General features: G+C 36.7%; 1 pseudogene; it reads left to right on the top strand.

Moving 5' to 3' along the window:
- Positions 1-3,027: 3,027 nt before the first annotated feature.
- Positions 3,028-3,579, top strand: LOC102820084 (annotated as a pseudogene).
- Positions 3,580-8,710: the final 5,131 nt, after the last annotated feature.

The raw sequence follows: 8,710 nt of genomic DNA, 5'->3' as shown, positions 1-8,710 counted from the left end.
TCCAATGATTTCCACATTCCGTTGGGTCACCTCTCTCTGGAATGGGCACAAATATGGACTTCTTTCAATCAGTTGACCAGATAGTTGTCTTTCAAATTTCTTGGCATAGACATGTAAGTGTCTCCTGTGCTGCCTCACTTTCTTGAAAGATTTCTATTTTGATTCCATCAATTCCTGGTGCCTTGTTCATTACCAATTCCTTCAATGCACCTTGAACTTCCTCCTTGAGTATCATTGGCTCTTGATCATACACTATCTCTTGAAACAGTTGAACATCAACCATTTCCTTTTGGTAGAGTGTCTCTGTGTATTCCTTTCATCTTCTCTTGATGCTTTCTGCATCATTCAATATTTGGCCCAGAGAATCCTTCAATAATGAAAGTTGAGACTTGAATTTTTTTCTTCAGTTCCCCCAACTTGAGAAATGCTGAGTGTATTCTTCCCTTTTGGTTTTATGATTCCAGATCCTTGCATATTTTATTGTAATATTTGACTTTATCTTCTCAAGGTGACCTTTGAAATTTTCTATTCAGCTCTTGTACCTCCTCATTTCTTCCATTTGCTTTAGCATCTCTATGCTGGAAAGCAAGTTTCAGTGTCTCTTCTGACATCCATTTTGACCTTTTCCTTTTCTTGTCTTCCTAATGACTTTTTGCTTTCTTCCTGTATGATGTTCTTGATATCATCCCACAACTCTTCTGGTCTTTGGTCTTTAGTGTTTAATGTATCAAATCTGTTCTTCAGATGACCTTTAAATTCAGGTGAGATATATTCAAGGTTATATTTTGGTTCTCGTGGACTTGTTTTCATTTTCTTCAGCTTCAGGTTGAATTTGCATATGAGCAATTGATGGTCTCTTCCACAGTCTGCCCCTGGCCTTGTTTTCACTAATGATATGGAGCTTTTCCATCATCTCTTTCCACAGCTGTAATCAATTTGATTTTGGTGTATTCCATCTGATGAGGTCCATCTGTATAGCTGTCTCTTATGCTGTCTAAAGAAGGTATTTGAAATGAACAAATCATTGATTTTTTGCAGAATTTTATCATGCGATCTCCAGCATCATTTCTATCACCAAAGCATATATTTATTGTTGTTGTTGTTAAGTGCCGTCGAGTCGATTCGAGGAGCAGCTAGTGAGCTTGAACTGCCGACTTTGCAGTTCAAACGGCGTTGAAGTCTGGCACATTAACCCACAGTGCCACACCAGGACTCCATATATAGACTGGGCAAATCTGATGCAAAAGACTTCTTTAAAGAGTTAAAAAGCAAAGATGTAATTTTGAGTAGTAAAGTGTGCCTAATCCAACACATGGTATTTTCAATAGCCTCATATGCATTTCAAAGAAGAACTATGAATAAGGAAAACCAAAGAAGAATTGATGCATTTGAATTATGGTATTGGGTAAGAATAGTGGACATACCAGGAACTGCTAGAAGAGCACATTTGTCTTGGAAGATGTACAGTCAGAATGCTCCTTAGACCCACAGACAAGACTTCATCTCACATACACTTGGACGTATTATCAGAAGGCACCAGTCACTGTAGGAAAAACATCATGGTTAGTAAACTTGGAGGGTCAGTGAAAAAGAGGAAGGTTCTTAATGAATAGATTGCACAGTGGCTGTAAAAATGGGTTCAGGCACAGCAAGGATAGTGAGAACGGCGCAGAACTGGGTAGGGTTTTATTCTGTTGTACATACAGTTGTTACAATTCTGAACTGACTCCCTGGCACCTAACAACAACAACCACCCAAATATGAAGGAAACCTTAGTGATGCAGCAGTTAAGTGCTTATCTGTTAACTGAGAAGTCAGAGTTCAAATCCACTAGTCAGTCTAAAGGATGTTGCTGTCTGCTTCCATATGATTTATAGTCTTGAAAACCCTATGGGGAAATTCTACTCTGTCCTATAGAGTTGCCCTATATGAGTCATAATCTGTTTGATGGCACACAACCGCACAGCCCATATATCTGGCCCTGGTGGCTACTGGTTAAGCACTCAGCTACGAACTGAAAATCAGTCATTTCAAACTAGCAGCCATTCTGCTGGAGAAGGAATTATAGTGTTGGAAACCTTGTGGAGTCATACTCTGTCCTATGAAGCAGAATCTACATGATGACAAAGGGTGGTTGTTGTTGTTGTTTCCCAGATATTAAAAAACAAATCACAAGAATCTGTATTCTAAATTGACAAAATAATATAACATATATCTCAAGGATGCTCATGAGAATAGACAGGATTTTTTACAATAATAGATGATCTAAGAAGACTTGCTTTCCCAGATATTTAAAACACACATAGCTTTTAAAATTAAAACCATTTGATCCTAAGTAATTGGATGTTAATGTGACGTGTAGACCAATCATTAGAATAGAATATTATGTCTAGAAAAGAAACAAATACATTTAGAAGTTAGTTTCAGGTTGTGTAGTATTATAAATAATGCTAGAAAAGGATGGATTATTCAATAGTTAGCCAAATACTTTTGTGAAAAGGGAAGATAATTGAATATTTTATCCTTTGAGTGCCAATATGCCAAATATGTTTTGGGTCTTTCTGATCAAATCCTAACTACAAATTAGCATATGAAATATAGCTGTCACTATTTAGAGTAAGGGAGCTTAATAAAACTCACCTAACTAGACTTCAGATGGCACCTGACAACAACAACAACAACTAGACTTACCTAATTAGGTGGAGACCTTGTCCATGATATCAGCTGGTGAGCATGCCTGGGAGAGTTCTCTGTATCCACCAGGAGAACTTCCAGAAGGTAGATGGGACTGGTTTGTCAGTAAAGTGTTCCATCTAAGACCTTCAGCCATAGTGCAGACTGGGGTGCTTGTAAAATGGTCATCATTTCTGTCCAGACTTGAGATGAGGGACTACTTTGCATGTGCTAACAAATGTTCCGAGTCTGATCAGAAGGACATTATATATTTTAAGCAGTTCACCATCATGGTTGCTGCCGTTTTTTGTTAATGAAATTGAGTATAATCAGTGAAAACAATGCAGTTTGGGTATGTTGTCTCACAGCTTTTATACAAAAAGAAATTTTATAAAAATAAAAAGAGGGGATTCCGATCAGTTTGTACTTCTCAGTTCGCGAAGACCCAAGTCCGTGCTGTTTGTACGACTGAGTAACATTTGTCAATCACCCATTACAGAAGCAGTTTTCAGAAAACTTGTAACTGATCAAAACCTTTTAGATAAGTGGAGGATAGACAGTGCAGCCACATCCACATATGAAATAGGAAACCCTCCTGATAACCGAGGGCAAAGTTGCATGAAGAAGCAGGGTATTCCTATGAGTCACATTGCCCGGCAGGTTACCCAGGAAGATTTTGCCACATTTGATTATATACTATGTATGGATGAAAGTAATCTAAGAGATTTGAGTAGAAAAGGTAATCAAGTTAAACACTGCAAAGCTAAAATTGAACTACTTGGAAGCTATGATCCACAAAAGCAACTTATTATTGAAGATCCTTATTATGAGAATGATTCTGACTTTGAGACTATGTACCAGCAGTGTATTAGGTGCTGCAAAGCATTTTTGGAGAAGGCCAACTAAAGCTTCATCCATTCATTGTTAAAGACCAGCTATGATGAACACCTTCATGGTGATGCTCTATATTTTTCAGTCAGTGGATGTATTAAAGTATAATGTTCCATAGCTTAAGGCTGCAATGATTTCTTAAGTTGACTTGCTGTAAAAATAATTGTAAATGTTTTTTTACTGTAAAAATAATTGTAAATGGAAACCACTTGTGAATGGCTAAGGAATAAATAAAAATAAAAATAGAAAGAATGAAAGAAGGGAAAGAAAGCAGAAGGAAGGAAATTTACAAGTGTTAGAAGATAGTATGTTGTTAGTTACTGTTGAGTTGACTCTGACTCATAGTAAACTCATGTGTGCTCAGTGGAACGGAGAGGATTTCCAAGGCCATGGTGTTTGGAGGTACATTGCCAGGTCAGTTTTTCAAGGCTCTTCTAGGTGTTTTTGAATCACCAGTGTTTTGGCCAGCAGTGGAAGACTTAACAATTTATGCTGCCCAGGAAAAAAGCAAAAAATATAAGTAAATATTAAGAGATTTATGGATTGAGAAAGAACTTCGAAGAATAATACCAAAAGAAAAATCACTTTTATAGTTTAGGTAAATGTTGTAACATAGAATATTTTAAAACTTGTATGGAAAAAAATCAAACTAAGTAAGAGATGAAGAGCAAATTAGGTGGGGGGGTCTTCTTGAATCATATTGTTAATATAAAGAAAAGGTATATATTACTTAAAAATAAAATACCCCAATAGAATAATCAATGGCCTAATCTTAGTAACAAAGGCGCTCTGGTAGTGTAGTGGTTACAAATCGGGCTGCAAACCACAAGGTCAGCAGTTCGAAACTACCAGCTGTTCCGCGGGAAAAAGATGAGACTTTCTGCTCACGTAAAGATTTACAGCCTCAGAAACCCTGTACAGTATAGCTATGAGTTGGAACCAACTCCACAGCGTATAACCAACCAACCAAATCTTAGTAACAAGAATTCAAGCCTCCTGTCCTTCTTGGCTTTTACTTCTATTTCAGTCTCTTGGAATCTTTCTAAGTCCCATGATCTTCTCCACCACTGACATCCTAATTTCTCCCTGAACTTCTATTTTACTCTGGTCCCTCTTACTATGTCCCTCTCCTAGTATATGGTTTGCATGTGTACATTTATAATACACACTCTTCCCCCATCTTAACGTATCCAAATTACATATATTGTCGTTTTTGATGGATGTCATCTAGTGAAGTCCAACTCGTATGATCCTAAGCACAACGACAGTCTCCCTGTTCCTACCATCATGGTCACAATCACTGCTATGTTTGAGCCCATTGTTAGACTCACTGTGTCAATCCACCCACCTCATTGAGTGTCCTCCTCTTTTTCACTGACCATCTATTTTGCCAAGTATGACGTCCTTCTCCAGGGATTGGTGCCTTCTGATAACAGGTCCTAAGTATATGAGACCAAGTTTCATCAGCCTCACTTCTAAAGAGCATTCTGACTGTACTTCTTCTAAGACAGATCTGTATATTCCAAGGTATCTTCATATTCTCTGTCAACACCACAGTCCTAATGCATCAATTCTTCTTCAGTTTTGCTTATTCGTTGTCCTATAAGTCAGCTACAATTCATGACAAACTTATGTAAACAGAATAAATAATTTCCTGGTCCAACACTATCTTCATGATCTTTGCTGTGTTTGAGCCTATTTTTATAGTTATTGTGTCAATCTGTCTTATTGAGAATTTTACAAGATACTATTTTTCCATTTTATTAGAAAGATTTCACACACAAAAGAATATATCCCTGAATATATATGTAAAATATAAAGCATGATGAAATAAACACCAGTAAACCCAATGCACAGTTTTAATAACAGAACATTTCTAATAACATTGAAGTCTTCTGTGCTCTCCTACTTGTTTGTATTCACTGTTTTTCTTACCTGCTTCAAAGAAAAATATGGTTAAGATGTTGTGATTTTTACTCTCCTGTGATTTCTTTTATATGTGAATCCCTGGAGAATGCATTCTTAGAATTTGCTAAATTTTGAAATTTTACAAATGTCATCATACTCTATGTTTCTGTTATTTGCTTTACTTGCTCAAAATAATCTGAGATTCTCTCATATTTATACTTTGACTTATCCACTTATTCATTTTCCTGCTAATGAGCATATAGTGATTTTTCAAATAATGTGTCCACCCTACAATTGCACAGTGCTGCACATATACACTGAGAGACATATACAAAAATGGTCTACTGACACATTATTAAATTTGCACATCCTTGACTTTATCTCATAATGCTAATTTTTTTCAAAAGTAGTTGTACTAACATAGACCCCAACTGCAGAATTTACAAAAAGGTTTGTTTTCTCCTGGATACATGGCATTGTCAGACTTTAATAAATATTATGTCAATCTGTTGGGTATTAAAATGTATCTCAGTGGGGATTTAATTTGCGTTTTCATATGTCTAATGATGTTGATAGTCTTGCATATGTTTTTGACAGTTCCCATTGCTGTGAAATATCTATTTTTATCTTTGTCTTACAAATGTGTTTTTAATTTCCAAATAATACAATTCAATGTTTTCCATGTGATTTTCAAATCAATCACATTGTGAATAGAGAATGTGGCTAAATTATACAAAATATGTTGAGACTTGCTATATGTCTTAAGCTTTATGGCATTGACCAAATTCATAAATGTTCAGGTGAACTTAAAAAGATTAATTATTCTCCAGTAATTCCATCTCTTGTTCTGTATATGTACAAATCTACTGAGTCCTGTGTATGTCCAATGTGTAACTCAGGCTTATCTTCTATGGCTTGTTTTAGTCACTTACTCTGTTCATCAAGAGATCAGACGACGTATTGCATTGAGCAAATCTGCTGCACAGGAACTTTTTAATGTGTTGAAGAGCAAGGATGTCAGCTTGAGGACTTAGGTGCGCCTGACCCAAGCCATGGTATTTTCAATAACCTCATATGGATGCGAAAGCTGGACAGCGAATAAGGAAGATCGTAGAAGAATTGATGCCTTTGAAATGTGGTGTTGGAGGAGAATACTAAAATGCAATGGACTGCCAAAAGAACCAATACATCTGTTTTGGAAGAAATGCAGCCAGAGTGCTCCTTGGAGGCCAAGATGGCAAAACTCTGTCTCTCATACTTTGGACATATTGTCAGGAGGGAACAGTCACTGGAGAAGGATGTCATGTTGGGTAAGATGGAGGGTCAGAGAAAAAGAGGAAGACCCCCAACGAGATGGATCGGCCAGGTGGCATCATTGATGGCATCAAGTGTGGCAGCGTTAGTTGGCCCAGGATCGGACATTGTTTCTTTCTGCTGTGCATGGGGTTACTATGAGTCGGTTCCGACTCTATGGCACCTGACAACAACAACTGCAGATTGAGATTAAAAATACAGTGGCTTGAGTCAGGTATACCTGAGTTCTCACTGCCATATTTTCTTTTTATCATTTTAAAGAGGTCTTTTGCAGCAGATTGGTGCAAAGAAATATGTCAGACTCCTTCCATGAGGGTTGATTATGGATCTAACTAAGTCAAATAAAATCCTTGACAACTTCAATCTTTTCTCTGTTTATTATGATTTTGTTTATAGGTTCAGTTGTGAGAAATATTTGTTTTGTTTACATTGAGGTATAATCCACACTGAAAGCTGTAATCAGTAAGTGTTTCAATTCCTCTTATTGTAGCAAATGAGGTTGAGTCATCTGCTTTTCACAGATTATTAATGAGCCTTCCTCCAATCCTGATGTTGCCTTCTTATACATATAGTCAAGCTTCTTGCATTATTTATTTGTTCAGCATACTATTTGAATAAGTATGGTGAATGGATACAACCCTACCTACCATATGCCTTTCCTGATTTTAAGCTATCCAGTGGTGTTAAAGGATCAGCAGTGGACTGTGCCCCACAAGGTTGATAGTACAAACCCACTAGATGCTCCTCGGAAACCCTATACAGGATTACTATGAGTTGGAACTGACTCAGAAGCACTTACCAGCAACAACAGTATCTAAATGGAAGTTATTTGCTTCATTTTATTCTTTAAATGGCTACTCACTTTTTTTAACTTGCATGTTCCAGTTAACAGTGTATTTTATTTACCTTCCATCTAAACAATTCAAGGGATTTAGAATTTTTAAATTTCTATCAGTCATACACATAAATGCATTATCATACACAAACTTACTGTTATATTTATCCAGCAGCATTTTAGTCCCAGTAGAAGGTCAATGAAAAGAGGAAGACCCACATCAAGGTATGTCAACAACAATGGCTAAAACAATGGACTCAAACATAATAACAGTTGGGAAGAATGATACAGGACAAAGCACAGTATTTAGTTTTATTGCACATAGGATCGCTGTAAGTCAGAATCAACTGGATGGCACCTAACAACAACAAATTTTAGTCCTCCTTTATTTTGCTTTTATACCTGTCAAATTAGGCATTTATAACATGATTGGGGGACAATGGTGGTTCTGTGTTACAATTCTTGCTTTCATTGTAGGAGACCCAGGTTCAATTCCAGATCAATGCTTCTAATATACATCCACAACCCATCAATCTGTAGGAGATTGTGTGTCACTATAATGTTGAACAGGCTTTAGAGGAGTTTCCAGATGAATATATATTAGGAAGAAAAGTCTGCCTGTATTCTTCCATCAATCAGTTAATGAAAACTCAATGGATCTCAATGGTCTGACACTCAAGTGATGTTTGGAATGATTCAAAACCAAGCATCCAATGTCGGTGGGGTCACCATGAGCCAGTAGCTGACAACTACAAGTCAGCAGCTAATGCAACATAATATGGTTACAACGTCCTTCGCTCAACATTCTAAAAAATGTATGCCTTTTCTTCGGGAATCCTGAAATGCATAAATCCCTTAAGCAATTCATTCCTATTGGTCTTAAAATAGATTTTTTTTTTAACCCTTGTTCTCAAAACATTATTTTGCTATCCATTTACTTATTGATGAATGGTGAATTTTCCTCAACATTTTAAATATATTATTATTCCACAGTCTTCTGACAAACTGCCGCATATTTCAGTTTGCTTTTTTTGTGTGTGTGTTTTGTGTTTTGTGTTCAGTAGATTCACTGAATGGGTCTGAATAGGG

This window comes from Chrysochloris asiatica, unplaced genomic scaffold, assembly GCF_000296735.1.
Source record: "Chrysochloris asiatica unplaced genomic scaffold, ChrAsi1.0 scaffold00270, whole genome shotgun sequence".
NCBI lineage: Eukaryota > Metazoa > Chordata > Mammalia > Afrosoricida > Chrysochloridae > Chrysochloris > Chrysochloris asiatica.
This window is presented reverse-complemented; position numbering and strand designations above follow the sequence as displayed.